The sequence below is a fragment of the Meleagris gallopavo genome, chromosome 20 (genome assembly GCF_905368555.1).
Source record: "Meleagris gallopavo chromosome 20, MGAL_WU_HG_1.1, whole genome shotgun sequence".
NCBI lineage: Eukaryota > Metazoa > Chordata > Aves > Galliformes > Phasianidae > Meleagris > Meleagris gallopavo.
This window is the reverse complement of record NC_139423.1, coordinates 6,094,510-6,116,322: the sequence shown is the minus strand read 5'-3', so window position 1 is coordinate 6,116,322 and position 21,813 is coordinate 6,094,510. Positions and strand designations below refer to the sequence as shown.

The 21,813-nt window shown below is 50.6% G+C and overlaps 1 long non-coding RNA gene across 1 annotated transcript in view; it reads right to left on the bottom strand.

Moving 5' to 3' along the window:
• The window catches only part of LOC104913798 (uncharacterized), a 101,641-nt gene that overhangs the window by 52,111 nt on the left and 27,717 nt on the right, over positions 1–21,813 (bottom strand). The window lies entirely within an intron of this gene.

Below are 21,813 nucleotides of genomic sequence, written 5' to 3'. Positions count from 1 at the left end.
ACCAGACCCCATCTCTGCCTTCCAAACCCCAGCGCAGCTCTAGGGGGGTTTCATGGACTTTGATGAAGCTGTGGCTGAACAGTTAAGGATTGCTTTTTAAAAAAGACAGCCAACTTTCTTTGTTTTTTAATTTAAAAAAAAAAAAAAGATATATTTGTTAACTTTTTTTTTTTTTTTTAATAAGGATTCAGTAGGAGAAATCTGAAAGCACTCTTATAATATGGCATTTCTCTATTTCTGTATAAAAGCAGATCTTTTTTTTTAAAGTATTTCTGTAACTTAAAAGACCTGTCACTTAAATCAGATTTTTGTCTTTAGGTAAGTTTGTTTGGTTTTGGTTGCAAGATCCTTCTCTTTGTGAAACTTACCTTTTTTTTTTTTTTTTTTTTTGTATATTATTGTTTGCAATAAATATACATTGTATTAAAAGTTAAAAAAAAAAAAAAAAAAACCCACGGGTGTCTGATTTATTAACAGCCTCTCAGGGAGGGTGAGTGGTTTCATATAAGTCAGTCAGATGTTGGGCTGTGCTGTGAGCAGCACGGGACGTGGGGTTGCATTTTGCCCCAGCCCTGCTGCACACGAGCATCACTTTGCACAGTGCATCTCCACTCTGCATCCCCTGCAGCTCCAAGGCAGGAGGGGAGCAGCTCCCCTTGGCCAATGCTTGGATCTGGGCCATTTACCCCAAAAAAGCTGAAATTCTCCCCAAATGGGATACGTCACCTCTCCAAGCACGCGCAGTCCCAAACCCCACATCTCCACCCTGCAGCGTTTGGGATGTATTTTTGGGAACAGCACAGGGAGGACTGCATTAACATCCCCTGAACGGCGCAGTGCGATGTGGTGGCACCCGCTGCTGTCCCTCCCCCTGCCCCAAAGGGGCTCTGCACAGCAAAGCCTCTGCACGTCCTGTGATCCTGACTCCTGCTACGAGCAGCCCTTAAGCCAATTAACCAAAAGGGATTGATTGATTTGGCGCGTTCGTTGGGGGTCAGTGTCACTCAAGCCCCGCTCTGGGGGGCACACGATGGGTTCCCCCTCACCAGACTGAAAGTTGGGTCACTGACACAACCATTGCCTTCCTGATGCTTGTGTAGGTGTGTTGCGATCCAGCCCAGCGGGAAGCTGAGAAACATCCCTAAAGGTGCACAGCTCCAGAGGGGGGAGGGGGGTTGGACCCCACCTTCCAGCCAGAAACACCTCGGGGAAATCCTCCTTGCACCAAACCAAAGAGCAAAGCTCATGACCCAACCCCGGACCTATAACTTCGGCTCTGTTTACTTATGGTGTGGGCTGCAACGTGCTCAGAGCAGAGGCAGAGCCGGGTCCCCGTGCAGCACTGAGCTCCTGCCCACCCCCCCCGTCCTTCACACCCCCCCATATCCCCCTAGTCGGGAGCTGGGGACACCCAGAGCAAAAAAAAAAAAAAAATGCTGCAAAAGCTGCACCGCTTCAGGGCACTTTGTGCTAGAAAGCAGAGCAGGAGGAGGGGTTGGGGAGGGGGGGGGGGGAATGAATTCAAGGGAACTCTTACAATGCTGCAGGGCAGGTTTGAGCCGCAGCAGATAACAGAGCCGGGTGCAGGACAGATGTGCAATGCTGCGCGGCGGGTTCAGAGGCAGCAGGGCAGGGAGCGGCGCAGCTGCAGGGCAGGGTGGGGTGAGGGCACCCCCAGAGGCCCCCCCAGCTCCTGCCCAGCATTTTGGCTGCAGTGGCAGCATGGGGCTGAGATGTGCACTGGTGGTTCGGTTGTGTGCAAGTCAACGTTTAAGAATTTTTAAGAAGTTCTCCATACTTCTATGAACGTATAAGGATTTTTGTTAGGAATTTTTGGAGCGCAGCGCCCCGTAGCACCCATCACACCGGGCTCTGCGCCCACCCAGCCACATGCAGCTCCCTGAGCCCAGCAGCCCGCCTGCAGCGGTATCAGCTGCTGAGAAGCGGAGCTGCAATTTGCATTTCCTCAGCCAGCTGTTCATGTTGACATCGAATTAAAGCCGGGGCTTTCTCCCAGAGAGGAGGAGAGATCACAGCCAGCTGTGAGCCGGGATCCCGCCAGCAGCCACGGCTCCTGCCCAGCTGCTGCACTTGGGATGCAGTGATATATCTTGTGATGCTGGGCAAGTGAGGTTTGCTGGAGTTTCTCTTTTCCTTTTTCGGGGCCCAGTTCCAGGGAGCAGGCAGTTAAATGAGGTGGAGATTTATATGTCAAAGGGAAACCAGTGAGCTGGGCTTCTCCTGCATCCCAGCCTTAGGGAGGGAGTCGTGCCCACGCTGGAGGGCACAAATGAAGCCCATGGTCCCTCCCGACAGCAGCCAAAGTTGACTGGGATGCTTGGAGTCACTGCTGCAACGATAAACCCATCTGGAACAGGTGAAGCACAAAGCATAAAGGGGTCCAAGGAATCAGGGAAAATGTAAGAAATACCCTTTAAATATCTCAGCAGAACCCCAGGCTTACAGTGACGTGGGCATGATGCAGGTGAGGATGGTGATGCAGGTAGAACTGGAGCAGGTGCTGGGGATGCAGCCTGCACCATGCAGTGCTGCAGGACTCAGAGCCACTGCTGTGCTCCCTGTCCCACTGCTCAGCCTCACCAGATGCTGTGCCTGCCTGCAAGGGTTTCTCCTGCACCCATGTGCACCAAGCTTGCAGCACCAGCATGATACTAGAGCAATGGGGTGGGCAGCACCCACTGCACCCAGGGCCATGCTAACAGCACAAGGTTCCCACACTCTCTCCTGCTGCTCCCCCAGCAATTTTCCTCAGCGCTAAGCATCGCTCACAGCTCCACCAGCAAAGCCTGCAGCCCCCCAAATTCCCAGCACAGCCCACAGACAGCGCAGCATGGGCACAGACATGCCGTAAGTGCTACTGTAATAGAAATAATTGATCCTAAGGTGCCTCGGGGGCTATAAAGACCTCAATTGTTAGCTGCTTGGGTCAGAGCCCGCGTCTTTATGACGTGTTTGTACAAGGACTACTCTAATGGGGCGCTGAGCCGCAATTGGGGTCCTGAAGTGCTATTGTAATACAAGCACTAATCATACACGGCCGTTATACAAGCTGCCCCTGCTCAGGCTGTGCTCCGAAGGCTCATAAACCAGGCAGGGTTGTATTGAAGTCAACTGGAGCTTGGCTGGATCCAAGCTGCTCAGCAAACCCACGGCTGTCAAACTCCTGTTTTAGTTCTGCATGTGTGTGTGCATGGATGCACACGGCTGTGTGCACACATACACACACGTAGAGGCTGACAGCATCAGTGAGGAGCAGCAGAGCTTGGAGACATGCTGTTTGTAAAGCCCAGGGTGGGAGGGGAACGATTTCTCCATTAAAACAGAGTCATGTTTATAAGACCCTCAATAAAAAAGTCATTTGAAATAAGAAATAACAGCAGCTACACAGAGGGAAGGGAAACAAGCCTCCGAATCCACGTTTCTAATTAATTACCTGCCTGGGAGCTGCTCTCGGCTTTCAGAGAGTAAAACAGTTTACAGTAGGAAGGTCTGAGGGTTAAGTCCATGAGCTCACGAGCGCTGCAGCCACTGCATGGGGAGCAAATGTAGTAATAGAGAGGGGAACCTGGGCTGCTGCAGTCAGAAGGATGTGGCCGTTCAGCCTGGGGATAAGGGCACTTTTTAACAAGGCCATAGCTCTGATGTGGGGCAAGCCGGAGGCTGCAGAACACGGGGCTGGCCCACGAGTCACCTGGATCCAAAGCTGCAGAGAGAAGGGGCAGCACAGGGGTCCTGGTCCCATCCTCTGCAGTGAGTGGGCTCCAGCCCCAGTCAAACCCAAAGAACAGCATCTGAGCTCAGATCCCAGCTCCAGCTTGCCCGCTATTTGGACTCTCTCACTCTCCAGCCTGGAGTTCCTCTCATTGCAAAGTGACATTTCTCACTCCTGAGACCTGGCTGCTCCCCGCTGTGCTCCTGCAGCCCAGCCGGATCCCCTGCACACCCTGAGAGGAGCCAGAGGGGAAAAAAAAAAGAAAAAAAAGGCTGAAATTCGATTTTCCTTCTCCCATTGTGGGGATTAATTACACACGTTGTCTGGGCACAAACCAACTATCACCAAGCAAAGTCTCACTCCATAAATTTTAAACTGCTAATAATACGGTTGGACAGGAGTTTTAAAGCTTCAGTAGACAGTTTACAATTAACCTACTCCTGTCAGCTGGAAAATCACCTTACAATGTGATTCCAGTTCACGTCTGACTCGCTTTGAGTCACAATCTGCTTCTGAAACCCAGGCAGTGTGCAGCACAGGGCTGCAGCACCAGGTGCTGAGGGGCAGAGCTCCACTCCATCCTGATCCCCATTCTCACGAGGCAGCCTTCAGAGCATCCTTGGGGACATCCCCACATTCCGATGCTAACTCATCCCAGTTCAGTTTTATTATCTGCTCTGAGAGAACAAAATAATCCTGGCTCTTAAGAATCTTGTGTGGGGTATTGCTCTGGTTATTGAGAGATAAGGATTAGAACCATAGGATAATGCCAGTTGGAAGGGACCAAGAAGGATCATTGAGTCCAACTCCCAGTAGCACTGTTGTAAACCAAACACAGCTCTTCCCTCTTCTCTCTTTTGCCAGTTCACCTGCAACACTTTGAAAGCAAAATGGCACCCTATGAACAAAATTTGGGATTTCTTTGGTGAAGAGCAATTGCATTGTGTGAGGCTTTGGCATCCAGATATGGGTGATGGGTTGACAGTTGGACTTGATGATCTTTCCAACTTTAGTGATTGTATGATTCAGACCAGTCCACTGGAAGCCCAGCAGCCCATAGACACATAGACCAAAGCTTTGGTCACTGGTTTGGCCCACAACCCCAAGGTGAAGCTTCCAAAGGGACCGTTCTGGAATATCTTGGAAAAAGCCCCAAGAGTGAATTGCCTTAGTGAAGAGTAAGTTGGGGGGCTGGGGAGACAACCAGTCATTTTCTGTGATTAAAAGGCAAATTTTATTCCTCTAGAAACTTGGAAGCAAATGTGGTGTTGCTATGGTTTCACACCCACTGGCTGGAAATGACAATATTAGCAGGGTGACCTGGTAATTAGAAACTGTGCCCCCAGGTCAGACTGCGGAGAAAATAAAGAGAGATTACCGAGTCCTAAAGACACAGCATAATGCTGTGGGCTCCTGGGCTCCCTACCTTTTATAACCGGCCCATTTAAATGCAGATTATGACTTTCCACCTGGGGCTGCTAATCTGTCTCACAGCCAGATCAAACAATAAGGCATCTCTCCGCACTGTGGGGCCAGGGTGCTTTCGAACTCAGTCTGTCATCAGGTCTGTCAGGCTGTCTATCCCCTTTTTCTCAGGGTAAAACCCAGAGTTTTTCATTCGCAGATAATTATTTTTCCAACCTTGCGTGTTTACGTCCTCCCTTCCCTCCCCCCAGTCCCCAACAAATTAGAGCAAATCAGACTCAAGTTTTCCTCTCCTTCATGCCATGTAAAGCCATTGAGCTCATTGGCGTCGTGATGGCACACATTATGTTTAGGGGGAAGGTTCTGCAGTGGTGCTCAGGTAGCAGGAGGGTGCTTTCCAGGGAGCTGCTGGCTCCTCTCAGCCCAGCATCCCTACTGTGGCACGGGGAAGCTTTGCCAGCCCAGAGGGACTCCCAGTCCAGTAGATCCTACTGGTCCTACTGGCCCAGCACCAGGGCAATCCCATCTCTCATCTCTTGCTTGGTGAGATCTTTCATGGGAACATCAGCACTGACACCGTTTGGAGACCAAACTTCTCCTGGAAGAACAGGAAAGACAAACTCTATATCTCTTAAATAGGGATAACAGCATAGAAAGGCTTGAGATGAAGCCATCTGAATCATGAGGTGCTCAAAAGTGACCCAACAGGAAAAATCATCAGGGTTCAGACTGATGTCCTTCACTGATAGGATCTCCAGAGCCTTCCCAGTGGTTACCCAGCAGCTTCCATCCACCCAGCACAGTGACAACGTGCCCTACCCACAGACACAAACTCACCCAGGACTTCTGCAGCATGCAGGGAGTTGAGAAAGAGAAGGCAGAAATAAACCCTTTAAGCTGGACATTAACATCCATCCCCTGTTTTAAACACCAACAGAGCAGGTAATACCAGTATCATTAAAGCCAGATGACTCCATCAACACCAACCGAGAGTGAAAGGTCTGAGCTCCTCAGTCTACTGCACCTGGCTCCTTAATGCTCTTTGCATTCACTAAGTGAGGGAGCATTTTAATGAGGGTTAATAGCAGCACTGCACTTAGCAGCCTCTATCCAGGCATCTGTCACACATTTTCACACCATAGCAGGTGTCAAGTGTGTGGTCAGCAGCCTCCTTCCACAGCTCCACACAGCCTCAGATTTTATCTGCTTTCCTAAAGATGGCCAACCTAATGCCTCGAGATCCAACCTGCTCCACGCTGCTGGGTTTCTAGGGCTCAGCACCCTCCTTGCCTGGTTCACATTCCCACAGTCACCCCTTCTGTCATGTTACAGACCTGGAAAGCTCAGGCTGCTCTACCCATGACCATTCCAAACACTCCCCATTCCAGTGCTACCTCAGCTTTCTCAAACAAGTGAACACGATGCCCTGAGGACTCAGGAGGACATGGAGGACAATGCTGCCTTGCTCACATACTCCTCTCTTTGCAAAGCACTCTTATAGCTAACGTAGGTAGAAAAAAATTAATACGGCATCAAGAAAAAGAACGTTGTTCCTCTTGGGAAAAGCAGCTTCTAAGAGAGCCCTAGATATAGACCTGAATTTCCAGCTGCCTTTTCTTCTGTGAAGCAGCGATTTCTCTGCTGCTGCAGTACAAGTTGGACCAACAGGTGCTGGAACACAAGGATACAGAACCTGTGCCACACATCTGGCAGCCAGGCAAGGCTGAACCTTTCTGTGCCTCGGTTTCCCCTGCTTGCCATGTGAGATCACTGCAGGCACTGTAGAGCTGCTCCTGTTTGATAATTGCAAATAAGAGATCCAGCTTCAACCAACACAAGATCATGGCAGATTATCAGCACCATAGGAGCGTCTCTTAGCAAGGAGAAAAAGACCAAATTAAAAGCCCAAACTGAGCCTTATTAGCTCCATACTCGCCTCCCCCCATCCCCTCTCCTCGCCCCCATTCCTCCTCCCTTCCCAAACTGTCATGGTTTATTTTGTTTGGGTGGATTTTCTTTTTCTTTCCTCCCCCTCCCAGCCCCTCACAAACAGTTTTTCCCATGGAGATCCAGCACGCTCTGTGCCTATTAGCATCCTTGTGCATAATTAGAGCCCAGCGCATTGTCATGCAAAGCAGCCTCGGATGACAACACTTCAGCCCGGACGACACAGAAATGCAGCGAGGAAGTTTCTCACACTGGTTTTAGCCAAGGCAAACCGGACTGTGCACGGGTTTGAGATTTTAATTATTGGATGGGTGCTGGGCTGCCCTTACAGCTCGACAAGGAAAGCTCCCAGCCACCCGCACGCCCCCCGGCCTTCACGTTGCTCTCTGATACTTTCTGCTCATTACAATGAATTCCAAACCCCTCTCTGAACAGCCACTGAATGGTTTTCTGCATCATCAGTGCTCAATCGGCATCTCTGCTGTGCTCTGCCTCTCTGCTCATCCTAGTTGCCAGGAAGGCTCAAGAAAAGCAATGACGGTTGGAGAAAAGGTGGAGAGCGTGGCCCAGGACAACCCAGAAGATCCCGCCTCCAGCATCTCTTCTGCTGCATCTCTTCCCCACCACAGCCCTCCAGCCCTGGCCAACAGCACCCTGCTCAGTGAAGGATGGCTCTGCAAGCACCACGTGTACTCAGGGGAGGCTCCCGGTGCCCAGGAGCACACTGTGCCTGAGCTCCCCAAGCATTTCTCATGATGCCCACAGTTTCTCTGAACCTCATAGGCATCCCTCAGGGCAGGATCCTTGCAGCACAGTGACTCACAGCGTTTGCACTCTCAGGGAGGTAGCTGGGAAGTTTCAGAGGTGCCCCAGGTTTAATCATTAATCACTGAGCTTCGCTCTATGGTTTCGCCTTGGGATTTCACCCACTCTCACATCAGCCAGAAGCAGTGGCATTTAGAAAGTGACTTCCAAAGTATCCAGGCATGAGGCAGGAGAGAGGGTGGAGGCGAGGGATGGCCCCATCCCCATCCTATGCCATTGCTTTGGGGCTGAGAGAGCCGATCCTGCAGAGCTGCACTGGTCCAAAGAGCAACCATTAACCCACCCGCAAAGGCCACCTCATACATCAGTGGGTCATTAAAGGATCTGACACTCATTAACAGTCCTGCAGGGCCTTATGTGCCGGTGTAGCCTCCCACTGCATTATCCTTCCTGTAGGAGAGCAGAGAGGAAAACCGCAGGGGAGAGACTGCTTCAAACCCTGAGTCCTCTTCTGCTCCTACTTTCTCTAAATTGACAAGCTCAGCCAAAGGGTGACTGCTACCACCCTAATACCAGTGGCAGAGCCACAATCTGTGCACGCTGGTGCAGGAAACCACAGCAACACCACTTTGCTCTGCCACCTCCAGAGCTCTGCATCCACATGGAAGCAGCAGCACAAATCCCAGTGCTGCAGCACCAGGCGGATGCTGTGGGCTGGGGAGGTCGCACTGATTCCCAGCTGCAGCTTGCACTATGTTTGTTTTGCCTGCCCCCAGACACACCGGGCTGGCAGCAGGGCTGACCTGTCTGCTGACCCATAACCAGCATGGCCGAGTCCCTGATTGCAACCTTCTGCAGTTAATGTGATCCTCTTGACTACAAGCACAGCAAGAGTGAGAGGAGCGGCTGGTGGCTCTTCCCTCTGCTCTGCAGGGTTGGCTGGGTGGGATCCTCCTGCACTGCTGGGTGAGAAAGAGCAGAGCACAGGGTTGCCAGCTCCAAATCCCACTGTATTGCTAAGTACAATCCAGCAAACGTGGCAGCCCTGCCCCACAGAGAGATAATGAAAGGGATGATCCTGCTGCAAGATGGAAGATGGAGCAGAACAGCATATAAGTATACATCTATAACTCCTCATATCTCCTTGTTCAGATTCTCCATTATTTTTGGAAAGAATTAAAAATAACCCAGAGATATTAAGTATTCACTGAAGTTAAACCTCCAGCACACTTTGACTTTCAGTGGTTTGGAAAACGACAGCACTCTGTTCAGACTTTCTTCTAATTCGTATTTTATACGGGCCTCTCATAATCCATACTCCATCCATCTTCCTTCTTATTTGTTTTCTCTTTCCTCCTCCTTTTTTCCTTTTAACCTGTTTAATCCTTTTAAGTTCAAGGATTTGGAAAGCAAATACTATAAAAGATGAAAGGTGCGTTGGAGGAAATCAACTTTGATAAGAGGCTTTTATGGCTTGTAAACCTTATTCCGGCCCTTTGGCTTGAAAGGCAACACTAATTTTAAGAGCCTTATGCAAGCTTCATGTTAAGCTTGGAAAAAAATTGCACCGGTCTTGAAATGATGGGCACCTGGCTACAGCCTTCTCATTGCAGCACATCAAATGCTGTGGTTAACATCGGGCAGCCAGCAGCAGAGCTTCGAAGGACGTGGTTAGCAAAAACCCAAATTTGCTGACCCAATTTAAAAATAATAAAGGGGATTACGAGCAGCACAATCCCAAACAAATCGCTGCTGTGATGTTCTCTTTCATTGCAGCACTAAATCATTGCACCCTCACTGACCCCTCCAGAAGAAGGCAGGCGGTGAGCTCGGCGCTGTGGGACCCCTGGATGCAGCACAGACAGTGTTAAATGGCCCCGGCCTTGCTCAGAGTGGGGCACGTCTCAGTGTCCCCACTGCTGGGAGCGCTGCTATTAGGTCAGCCCTTGGCAGAGCCGCTTCAGGCCAGGGCGGAAAGCCTTATTGCGTAAGACAAGTGTTTGGAGACGGAGCTGTGTTGTTTGACAGTGTAAACACAGGACTGCATCACTGGTTTGAACGCAGGCCACGGGGCTGGAAGAAAGCATCTCAGCAAAGAGACAGACAAGCTCGGGACAAGCTCTGAGCAGTGACAGACCCCTGCTGTGCACACAGCTCTCACCAGGATCTCTGTCCCATTCACCACTGCAGATCCCTTTCTTGAGGGAAAAGTCCATCACCAGACCTGACTCTGCCAATTCTCCCCTGTCTCTTTGCAAGAAGAGATGAAGGAGACTGCTAGTTCCGAATCGCATTGCTGCTCAGGGCTGAGTAATTACAAGTGGCTGCAATCATTATTACCTATAATGCTGCTTATGCAGAGGCAGGCTTGGCACTAATTAGCATCACATGGGAGGCTCATGCGCAGCATCATTATGAGGGAAATGAACTGTGATCCAGAAGAGGAATATCTATTGACAGACTTGGACTGGATCCTGGGGATGCTGCTCATCCTCGAGCATCAGCGCAGAAGTAGAACTCATCTCCCACCCCTATGGCTGGGTACTCCAGTGAAATGAAGGGTTAAAACTATTTTAATGATACTGACACAGATTCCTGTGGATTTCAGAGGCTCTGGAGCAAGTCATTATATACAGACTGAGGCCGTGCCACCACCAAAGGAACGCGAGTTTCTACCTGAAGTATTTTCCAGTTTAAATTAACAAAATGGATAAAGGGCATGAGAAAAAAAACTACAGGCAGACAACACAGATTTGAAGAGCTTAAGGGATTTACCCCCACCACAAAGCAGGTACTGGATGCTAGATTTCTAGATCCCAACTTAGTTTAATCCCAAACCCCTTCACATGCCGCTTCCCTTACAGTCAGGAACCATTCCAAGCAAAGGCGGATCCAACTGCAGCTTAATCCATCCCCCAGCAAGCTCCCACCAAACATCACCACAGCAGCTCAGCACAGCTCCCAGCTCAGCCCAGGACCTGCCTGGAGACGGCAGACATTCAAGCAAGGCTTCTGGAGCAGGGCAGAAAACGTGCAGCCATGCATGTGACACAGTGCAGCAGAAGAACACAAGGAAACAAGAAGGAAAAAGCCACCAGACACCTCCAGTCGGTGCCTTTTGCTCTGCAAGTGAGGTTTCCATCTCACGGGATTTGATGTACTCAGGCCCTTGTTATAGTCTTGCCCAACCAAGATACGTTTTGCATTTATGAAATCCTGCATTTATGAAGGCAATGTATTCACTCATTGGCAGTTTCTTCTCTGGGGAAATAATGGGGCTGTCCCTGCAGCCGTAGCAAGGCCAGCAGGCTCACTGATGCTGGCACATGGCATGACCAAAGGCAATGGGCTCCTCCCTCACCACTGCCTATATCCAAATCCAACATGAATTCACATCATTTTTAAGTACCTAAAGGCCAATCAGAAAGATGCTGAAATATCAGCATCAGAAACAATGCACTCATATGCATAAGTACCAGTAAGTGAACTATGGGCATAAGAAGCTCAAGACCTAAAAGAAAAGACTATTTCTTTTTTTCTTTTTTTTTTTCCTTCAATTAAAAAGTAGAAACGCTTGTAAACACTGACATTTCAAGCAGTTTTTTCACAACTGAAAAATGCATCCAGCCTCTCTAAAATATCAGAAACTCTTTTCCCTGATATACCTCCCACAGATCTGCAGACCCATGCAGCACCTCATTAACACATTGAACTAAAGGAGCACGTTGGGCCAGAAATTGAAAGAGTGAAACCAGTTCAGCTTTCCTCCATTATCCAGGCTGAAAAAAACATCATCAAATAATAATAATAATAATAATAATAATGATTAAAATAATCAGGAGGAAGCAGCCAAGGATATATATTTTTTTTTTACAACCATGTGCATCAGTTATCTTGGGAAAGACTCTCTCTCAACCCAGATGTCAGATGTTCCACCACGAATCCTGGCCTCTCAATTCTCAAGGTCTTCTTCTGAGTGAACCAGCAGCAGAGAGATGCGTTTCATGGCAGTCCTACGCGACACCCAACCTTTGGCCAACCTCAGGTGAGTTGGGAGCTGAAAGTGAGGAGGAGGAAGAGCAGGAGAGAAGGGACATGCTGTGTTTCCCCAGCTTGAGGGCTGGGACGGAGCACCGTGTCCCTCTCCCAGCCAGATGCACAAACCCCAGGAGCACTCAGGCTGCATGAAGATGAGGTGGGAGGCAAACAGCCTCCGCTTGTGGGATACAAAACCCCAAACCATTAATGCTGCAAGAAACCCCATGGCCAATTTTCTTTGCACTGCAAATGTCATCCTATGGGGAGAGCAGCCAGCTCTGCAGTGGTCCCCCCTCAACCACACCAGTGAACTGGCTCCAAACAACGAATGTTACATAGGAGAAGGGGAGGCAAAGCCAGCAGCTGTTTTGTTAAGCAGCCCCACACCGCAAATGCAATTTGCTAACAATCATTACAATGTGCCTGCAACATTTGGCCACCAGACTTGCTCCTTATTTGTTTTTAGAGGACGGATGATTGCTCAACAGCTGTTGTGTAGGCCTGGTTAGCCTTAAAAAAAAAAAAAAAAAAAAAAAAGATACCCTACACTAAGCACATCTCCAGGGAGATCAAGTGGTTTTTTCACTTATTTATATATCCCCATAAGCACAGAGGGATTCTTACCAAGATCAGGCCCTCAGCATACCAACCCCACATGGAGAGAGGAACCACCCTGCCACAGGAATGCAGGCTGCCAGCCCAGGGCGAGGAGGAGGAAGGACGGCCATCAGGGAAAGTAAAGAAGTCACCCAATGCCATACAATGAGGCTGTGGATCTAAAATTGTCAAGTCCTGAGGGCCTGAAGTACAAGAACATGGTGCCCAGCACAGGGGGATGTTTCCAATAGAAGGAGCATCCAAGGAGGAAGAACTGCTGGAGGGCACAAAGCAGCAGGAAGATGCACGCCCTTCCTGTAGGCAGGGCTGGACAAGGCTCCCTTCAACTTCACGAGCCCTTAGAACATCGTATGGCAGAAGAACTTCTTTACAATGTATTTCCTTTATACTTAAAGCAAGAGACATACCCTTTCTACTTAAAAATCAGGTTGGAGAAATGCAGATACCCACACACGTGCCTTCTGATGGTCTTCATGCACACCAAGCAAGCCAACGCCAGCCCCAGCTACCACTTCACCCAACAAACCAATGCCTTTGTGGATGGGAAAATACCAGAACTGGCTCTCTGGGTTTATGGTTTGCCACTGTGGGCAACGAGCATCACCACTCCTTAGCAAGAATGCCAGGTCACAGCAACATCACCTTGGTCAATGAACCAAGCACTAAACTGGATACACAGTGAACGCTACCAAATAGCTCTACCCAGGATGTGGGGAAGAGTCCTTTGTCCTCTGCAGGTCAGAGATGCATGAAACACTCCCACAAGCACCTCTGGTATCACAGAGGGTGCCTGGAGCCATCCATCCTCTGCTCCTTCCATGTTGGATGGGAACCCTGCGGATGGCACCAACACCATGCACCCTGCATTCCTTCGTCTTCCCCAATGCCAGCGTGTGCCAAAGTGCCTCACATCAGGACTAACTTATGCAATGGCAAAGAAATGCTGTGTTATTAAAAAAAAAAAAAAAACTTCAAAGATTTTATGAAGGAATTAACGAGTCTTTTTCTCCTAAATTAAAATCCTTTCCTTCCCCTTTCCACTGCAGTAGGACTTAATGCTGTCCCTGAATCAGCTGAATTTTTTTAAAAAGCTTTCATGTTAAAAACTATGTATTGATGCAGGTATCTCAAGCAACCTTTAAAACGTTCTTTTAATTAAGCAAAAGTTTCTAAAGCCTGAAGTCACACCCACATTTTCCTCATATTGTTGCACCGCTGCCATATGAGCAGAGGGAACTGTGATTTTTTATGGCACATCCTAGAGGAGGGGAACCTCCATCAGTCTACATGGGTTCCCAGCAGGACACAACACAGCTCGTGGCTTCAAGTGGAGAAAAAGACAGGGATGAGGAGAAAGCAGCCCCATATTGTAGCAATCTTCTCTTCCCAGTCATTAATTGCATCCTGCTGGCGCAGCCCTCTCGCAGTCTGCTCCTAAAGCATGTCAGACACACTTCCCTCCTCCCAGCACTTGTTAATGGGGCTTTAACCTCTTCAGGCCTGAGGCACGAAGAAGTCTGCAGGGGGATGGAGTGGGGGAAGAGGTGCAGGGGAGCAGCACTGTGGGGTCAGCAGTCAGCGTGAGCCTCCAGCCCCTCACTTCCTTCTGTTACAGAAAAACGGGGAGGGGAAGGGGGCAGTTGCCTGCGCAGGGATGAGCGCTGGTGGGAACCCACTCCCATGTCTCAGTTTGGGAGGATATGGGCCCGGCTGGGGGTCGTCTAAGATGAAAGAGCGTTTGACATTTTCAGAGCAAAGGGTCCGATTTTTATTTTATTTTTGAGGGCCACATGCAGTCAGATGCCTTTAATGGTGCTGGAAACAGATGGGCCACCGTTTTCTTTGCTCATACAGGGCGCCGGACATAAAAATGCCATTGAAAAATGAGCAGCACAAAAGCTTTCCCTTTCTCATTGACTGTTTCTGCTCCTTTTTCGCTCCCACTGCCTGGCACTGAGCAAGGGAAATGACCAGAGTGGGCAGCAGCTGCCTGAGCACAGGGTCTCTGAGAGCAGCCCAGTGCCACGGAGGAGGCAGAAGGCTGAGAATCAAGAAAATCTGTGCCCATTTCCCATTATTGGGACTGAGATGTGCAGATTCCCCTGACCAGATTTATCCCAGCTTGTATTGCTTCAGCTCAGCTGCCCCCTCTTCCCTGAATCACCCATGGGGAGAGGTCAGTGTGAGCAAGGGGCGTGCAAAGAGGTCCTCAGTCCTGTGGCTTCCAACCATCGTGTGCATCATTCCAACAAGGTCTCCAAGCAGCCACCTACAAGAACAGCTTCTATCCAGGCTACCTCTGGCCATCAATTTGCCCTGCTAAGCAGAACCAGGAAACACAGCAGGTCGTCGTGGTTTTCCTGGGAGGAATTGCTCTGCCAAGCCCTCTAATGAAGGGATGCTGCTCATCATTAGCAAGAAACCAAAATGAAGATTTAAGAAAGGTTTTTGCTTTTTTAGTTTTGAATCACTTTTCCTTCCTTAAAAAAAAAAAAATCTATTAATTTTCTTGTTTAGTGAGACAAAAGAGGGAGGAAAAAAGATGCAGCGAAATGAAAGCCACTGGGATAGAGAAAAGACAGAGAAAATAATTTTCATATCTGAAAATCAGAAAATTCCAGATCTGAACTCACTTTTTTCCAAGAGAAAAGTAATAAGGTTTCAGGAAAAGAGAGCAGCAAGCTTTGGCTGAAGCTTTCCAATGAGGACAAGCACAACACCCCATGAGATGTTCCATGGGGGACCCCCCCAAGCCAGCATCCTGCAGCGACCCACCCCAGGCACAGCCCTGCAGGGCTCCACGTGGCTGAGGCACAGTGTCATGTTTGGAAACTCACAAGCTCTCTCCTCTCTCCCCTCCTTCCTCTCAGAGCATTGCAAGATTGCCATTCCTGCACAGCGCATGCAGCCAAAGCAAACACAGATTCCTGGAGCCGGCTCTGCAGCAAGCAGCTGCACAGAGCTGGCAGCCCACCTCCTTTGGGACCTCCTCATTGTCATCATCCCCCATTGGCCACGTGTGTGAGCAGAAGGCTCTCCCCACCCCATCCATGGGCACGTAAAGCCACAGCCAGGCCTGCGTTTCCACGGCTGGAAATGCAAATCCATTTCCCGCAGCATCAATAGCTCAGGGTAAAACATTTTATACAAACCATTCTCAGGCCTCCAGCCAGGCCAGCTGTTGCCCATCATTTCCCCACTGAGATATGGGCAACACCAAACAGCCAATCCCAGCCCTGAACTGGCAGCTCCCAGCCTGTCCACCCACCATCTGCAACATTATGGAGCTGGGACTACAGCCACACTCTGAACATCAGCCAAGCTGTAGGTTCCGAATCCATCTACATGGAGAACCCTTCCTACGTGCTAAGCATGCACAACAATATTCCCAGGAAAAATAAAAATAAAGTGAGTGGGGGAAAAAAAAAAAACACTTGGCAATGAGAAGGCTCAGATACAGGCAGCTCATTTGTCCTCAGCAATATCCTTATGTAGTACATCCTTATGGGCAGGTGCACCAGGCGTGGCTTCCAGCAGGTACTCACAAGGATGCACATGCACAGGTGACCACCAGGAAAGCTCCTGACACCCACAGGGACAACAGCACTGTCCTAAGTGGCAACCACCCCAACACACCATGCAGTGGAATGCTGCCCGTAGGGTTGGCCAACAGGGCTGAGCCAGAACAGAAACCAATCAACCCCCAGAGAAGGGACAATATTAGGAAAGTCAAGTGAGAAACAGCAAAAAAAAGCAGAGCTTCAGCCACATCCCAGGGAGCCACACTCATGGAGAAAGATCTTCTTCCAACACTTCCTCGGCCATTGCGCAAAATGTGCTGATTTTCACCCAAAAAGCAAGGCGCATACCAGAGCACTTCCAGTCTGCAGCCCTGCTCTGACAGCACCTGCAGGAAACTCTCCATCGAAACAAGCACTCCTTCCCGGGAACAGAAACAGATTCTGCTCCAAGAGCTATTTTTATTCTCCCCAAAAATATTTTGACGAATACTATTTTCATTATCTCTGACGCTTCCTCTCGCAGATGGGGCATTACGAGAACAGACCCACCCATGGGCTGAGGAGGAATTTGAGAATTGAGAAACAACAGACTTTGGCACAAGCAGAAAAGCCCAAAGGAATGGAGAGCCAGGATGGCACCAGGGCAGGTAACACCCAAGGCTTATGGAGATCCTGAAAAGCAGCCGAGCCAGGCAGTCCGACTCAGGCTTGGCACAGGGCAATGGGAGCAGCTTGGCTGGGGTAGAAAGCAACTTTCCTAGGGCTGCACCTGGTGAAAAGCAGGGCTGAGAAAGGAGAGCTGCCTGCTATAAAACCCAGCTCGGACTTCCAGGCTGCACCATTCAACATCAGTGTTGTTACTTACAGGAAAAAAAAAAATTAAGTTCCCATATAAATCCTATTTCCTCCCTTCTGAACTTAATAGCATCTGAACCCCCTTCCCTCACGCTCTGAGTTCTGCAGCAGTGCAAGGCTCTGGATGTCTTCTGCTCCCAGAAAGAATCCCAGCCTCACAGGAACCAGCCCAGAGCACACAGTGCCAGCTGCTGAGGACCACATGTGTCCAGCAGGTGGATCTTCCCAAAACACTGAGATTTCCAGAAAAAGAACATGGCCCAATATATCCCAAAGCCACATTGCACTGTGCCACAGCACAACACAGTGGGGCAGTTTCCAAACCGACAGAGCAGAGAATGCTAAAATCTGTGGTTGATGCAGCAGCAGTGGGGTGCAGCTCAGGAATCTGCTTACCCCTCAGATATCACCGCACTCAATGACAACTCACACTTCCAAGCTCAGCTTCCTGCTCCCTTCAGTGATTGCTTCAACATCCATCAGGGGTGGCCCCAATGAGCCCCATCCTCCCTCAAATCCCTGCCTGACCACAGGGATGCTGGGCAGTGAGACTGGAAGGTCACAAAACCTCACATCGCTCCTCCTATCCTTCAGCTGACCTCACCTCAGCCTCCTACCCTTTCCTGTACCTTTTCTCCTCCATCAGTGGCACCAGTGTTTATTTTCCAGACCACGACCTGCTCTGCTGGCTGCAGTTCAGCTGGATGCAGCTACCACCACCACCAAGGGCCATTGGAGCAGCTCCCTGCCAGGCTTGGAGATGGCACAGCCTGGGTGGCGAGTGGCACAACACCCAGCAGAAGCCACAGAGCAACAGGCAGACCCATGGTACCACCACACAGCCACACTCCGAGCCCACCCCAACCCACGTAGCACCATTGTGGTTTGGAGATGCAGACCCATGACCACCATGGAGCACGGAGAGAAGCTTGCCAAATACCACACGCTGCAAAAGCTCAGTGCTTTCAGTTGCCTCGACTGACTCCTTGCCAGAGACACCCTCTTTTCCCTTCCCTCTGCGGTATTTCACGCTGAGCTCCAGGTCTGAAAGCCAAACTGGAACAGCCTCAGCTTGCCTGCTTTGGGGTTGACAGCACAGCTCAGTTTTCCCGACCTCCTCGCAGCTCTGCTGAGCAGCTTCCCTGAATTCCCGTAAAGGTTGTGGCCAGCCTGCTCTGAATTAATGGTTTTTAATGGGTGCTGAGGCTCAGAGCTGGCCACAGCTTCGCTTTGAGCCAGTCCTGGTGGCTCTGAGAGTTGGAAGATTGAAAAGAAAGAAAAAAAACATGGGGCTGGTGAAGCCAAGCAGGGGAGGGATGAATCATGGCATTTTGGGAATGATGGAGCAGAAAGAGGAAAATATATGGTTTAGTAGAAAGTCATACCTTCAGCCAAGAACTGACATATGCTGACAGAGGAATACCAAAATCCGTGATGCATTAAATCCCTTTCAGCAGCACACTTCAGGGAATAACAATTGCTCAGAAGCTGGGGGCTGAAGGAGGTGTTAATCCCTTTGCAGCCCGAAGCCTACAGCAGCTTCACCCCGAGGAGCTGCAGCTCCCACGCCTCGCCGGTCAGTTGTAGCCGGGGTGGGTCTGCAGGAAACCTCCTTCCCTTTAGGACAACGGGAGACCCAGGGACAGTGCCTGGCCCCATCCCAAAGCCACGCACTGACAGGGTGGGGTGTGAAAGTAATTGTGGAAAATAACACCGGACTGTGGTCACCAACACCATGGGGAGGAGGGATGACATCCAGGCTTTACCTCACCTGCACCGTACAGCACAGCACACAGCATAAGGCCACATTCATCCCAAACCTAAATTCTTGCTTAATCGAGGTAAGGATTTTGGCTTGCCCAGAGCAGGAGCCATCCCCACGCCATGTCTGGGACGCTCTGGAAGGAATCCCATCTTTGGAGGTACCCATCATCATGCTGGATGGGGCCCTAGGACAACTTCATCTGGTGCCAACCAGCCCACAGCAGGGGTTGGAACCAGATGAGCTTTAAGTTCCCTCCAAACCCAAACCATTCGGTGATTCTATGAACTCCCACCCGCACCCTTCTGTATGTGCAGCAGCACTGCAGCATTGCCTCATCCCCTCCCTCCCAAAATCAGCCCCTCAGCTTTTTCCCCACCACAGGAGACCGCGGCCCATTAGACAAGGCCTGATTGCTTCTCCTCACCTCCCCCGTGACACAATCGAGTGCGCATACAAGGCAGAACAAAACAGTGACAATTGGTGACAAATGGACTGCACAGCATCCCGTGGCCCCGTCGCCAGGGAGACCCCGGCCAAGCATGGGCGGCCGTGAGGGACGCTGCGATTTGGGGACGGTGGAGGGGACACAGGTGCTGGGAAGGCGGTGGGGAGCGCCGTGCTAATTGCAGGCAGCGAGGGAAGGGCCCACAGGGAGCCAAGCCCCCAGGCCCGGTGAGGGGGAAGGGACAGTTCTGCCCCTCTGAGGCCGTCCCCTTTAATAAGGGTAATTTTCCAGAAGTATTTTTCCCAGGTCAGAGCAGTGGTTTGACAACAAACAGAGAGAAAAGGGTTTAACCATTGCTAGCACTGGGCCAGCAAGCGTCACCAAGCACAGCTCCAATGTCAAACAACACAGCTCTGCACTGGACTTTGTATCACAAGCCCCATTTTGCTAGGGATGAAACCGAGGCCAAGAGAGGCAGAACGACGCTTGCTTTCAAGCTCTTTGCTGGCAGAGCCAGAAATCTCTTCCGGGAATATCTTGGAGTGACTCAATGCCTTTTACTTTCAATGCAAGTAATGCAAACACCCCACAGCCAGCATGGAAACACTCTGCGCTCACTCAGGGCTGCAGACATTCTCCAGCACCTGAAGCACCAGCAGAGGTGGACGCACAGCTCCTGATACACAGCCTCCCTCCTCCACACCACGGGCACATCTGATTATTTCTCCCCATCAATACCTGCAGCAGACACCCCTGAATGCCACGCAGCAGCGACAACCCCTGGAAAATAGTTCACTTCTTTTGCAAGAGAAATGCACACCTGTAGCTTTGCTCTCTAAGCTGCACTTGCTCCAGAGGCAAAGCTGAGCATCCTCACCCAGGCTACATGCATTTCAGCCGTGCTCCCCGCCTGGCCCCCTCCCATCCCTCCATGCAGGTGGCCAAGAAAGAGTTAAGGCTGCAGCTGCCAGCCCTCGGTGCGGAGTTATGCTCAAACTGTTCCCACTGCCGCATGAAGTCAGCTGTCATTAGGGAACAAAGGCGCCCCGAGCAGCTCGAGTTGTGTCACACTCGGGAGGCGCAGAGACTGCTCCCTGATTAGGATTTCTAAATCAGTCCCATCGAGGCCCGGAGAATAAAGGCACAGAACAATGAGTGGGGCACATTCACACAAGCGGCAGCCCCCTCCATCCCCCCGCCCTCCCCATCCCCTCGCACGCTTCTGCTCCCGCTCGGGCCCTGCAGCACTTCACCCCCTGCCCTGCTGGGACTGCAGCCTCCCCGCTCCTCACGCAGTGAGAACGCCTGCTAATCCTCATCTCTGCCCACCCTTAGCTTTGGGAGACTTTAGGTCCCTGTGGTTGAGCATCACCTTGCTGAGCTTGCTGTCCCTGGAGCAATAGGGTAGCCCAAGTTGGAAGGAACCCATAAGGATCACTGAGACCAACTCCTGGAGTCAACAACCTTGTGGAGCCCAGTGCAGCAGGTTGGCAGGAGGCAGCCCTAGGGAGTACGCTGGCATAGCCTTATCCTGTCAACAGAGCAGCTGGTCCAGCTGGTGGCCAAAGCACCATCTTCATCAGCCTCCTCTTGGCTACTGGCCACGGTAGTGGTGGCCACCAGAATCACTCGCTGTCCTCCAAGCCTACCTCTGGGTGTCACCACCGGGGGAACACTCAGTCACATCATGTCCCAGTACTCACCATAGATCAACCAGCAGTACCAACCACCACTGATTATTCTTCCTTCCAAAATAAGATATTTTGTGAACTATACTGCAACAAGACCCAACTACCTGCAAGGACTTGTCATTGCATACTGCCCTAGCATGTTGCACTGCTGTCCCTTCATTATGGGATGACACTGCCAGAGAGTCTCCACACACTGATCCAGAGCATCACCCACACCCTCACCCCACAGAGGTTTTCCTTTCCCACTAACCAATCCTTTGTGCACACAGAGACCAGCTGGAGGCTGCAGACCCGGTTGCTAAACTGATGGCACCCAGGGCAGGCTTCCTATACGAGCACAGCAGTTCTCACGCTGCGGGCGGGCGGGAGGTGTTGGCTTGGCTGGAGGGGTCTGTAAAAGTTTCCTTGGAAAAAGCGGGAATGTCAGCACAAAATGACGCAGCACCACTGAAAAAACCTGAAGGAAAACCAAGACAGTTGAGGATTTGGGACATTAAGTATACAGAGGCAAGAATTAAATGGTAGCAAATGCTATTCTTGGCTCCAACTCTGACTTTGCTCATGACGTTGGCTTTGTCAGTTTGGAGTGATCTGCCTCAATTCTTCCTACGTAGAAAGACCCTACGAGGGTCAGTTCCCACCAGCACAAACCTTTAACATCAAGGGTCCCATAAGCAGCGACAACTACAACGGGAGCATCCCCTCCAGCACGTCCAGAGTCACAAGGAGAAGGGCACCCAGGGGTCTGCACATAGCAATGTTTGGGGCCAGGTGGGTGGGAAGGCAGCCAAACCCAAACCCTATGCCTACCCAGAGGCTGTACCACCAACTCAGACTCAAATCCATCTCCATGAGCCCACAGCCCTCCCTTTGGGAGCTTCCAGCACGCAGAGCCAAAGAGATGGCTCCTTTTATCCCCACCTTTGGGTCTGGTGAAACTCAAGGCAACGGGACAAGAAGAGATGGGAAAAGAGTCAGGAATTTACTCTTTTCCCCTGCCCTGAAGCTGG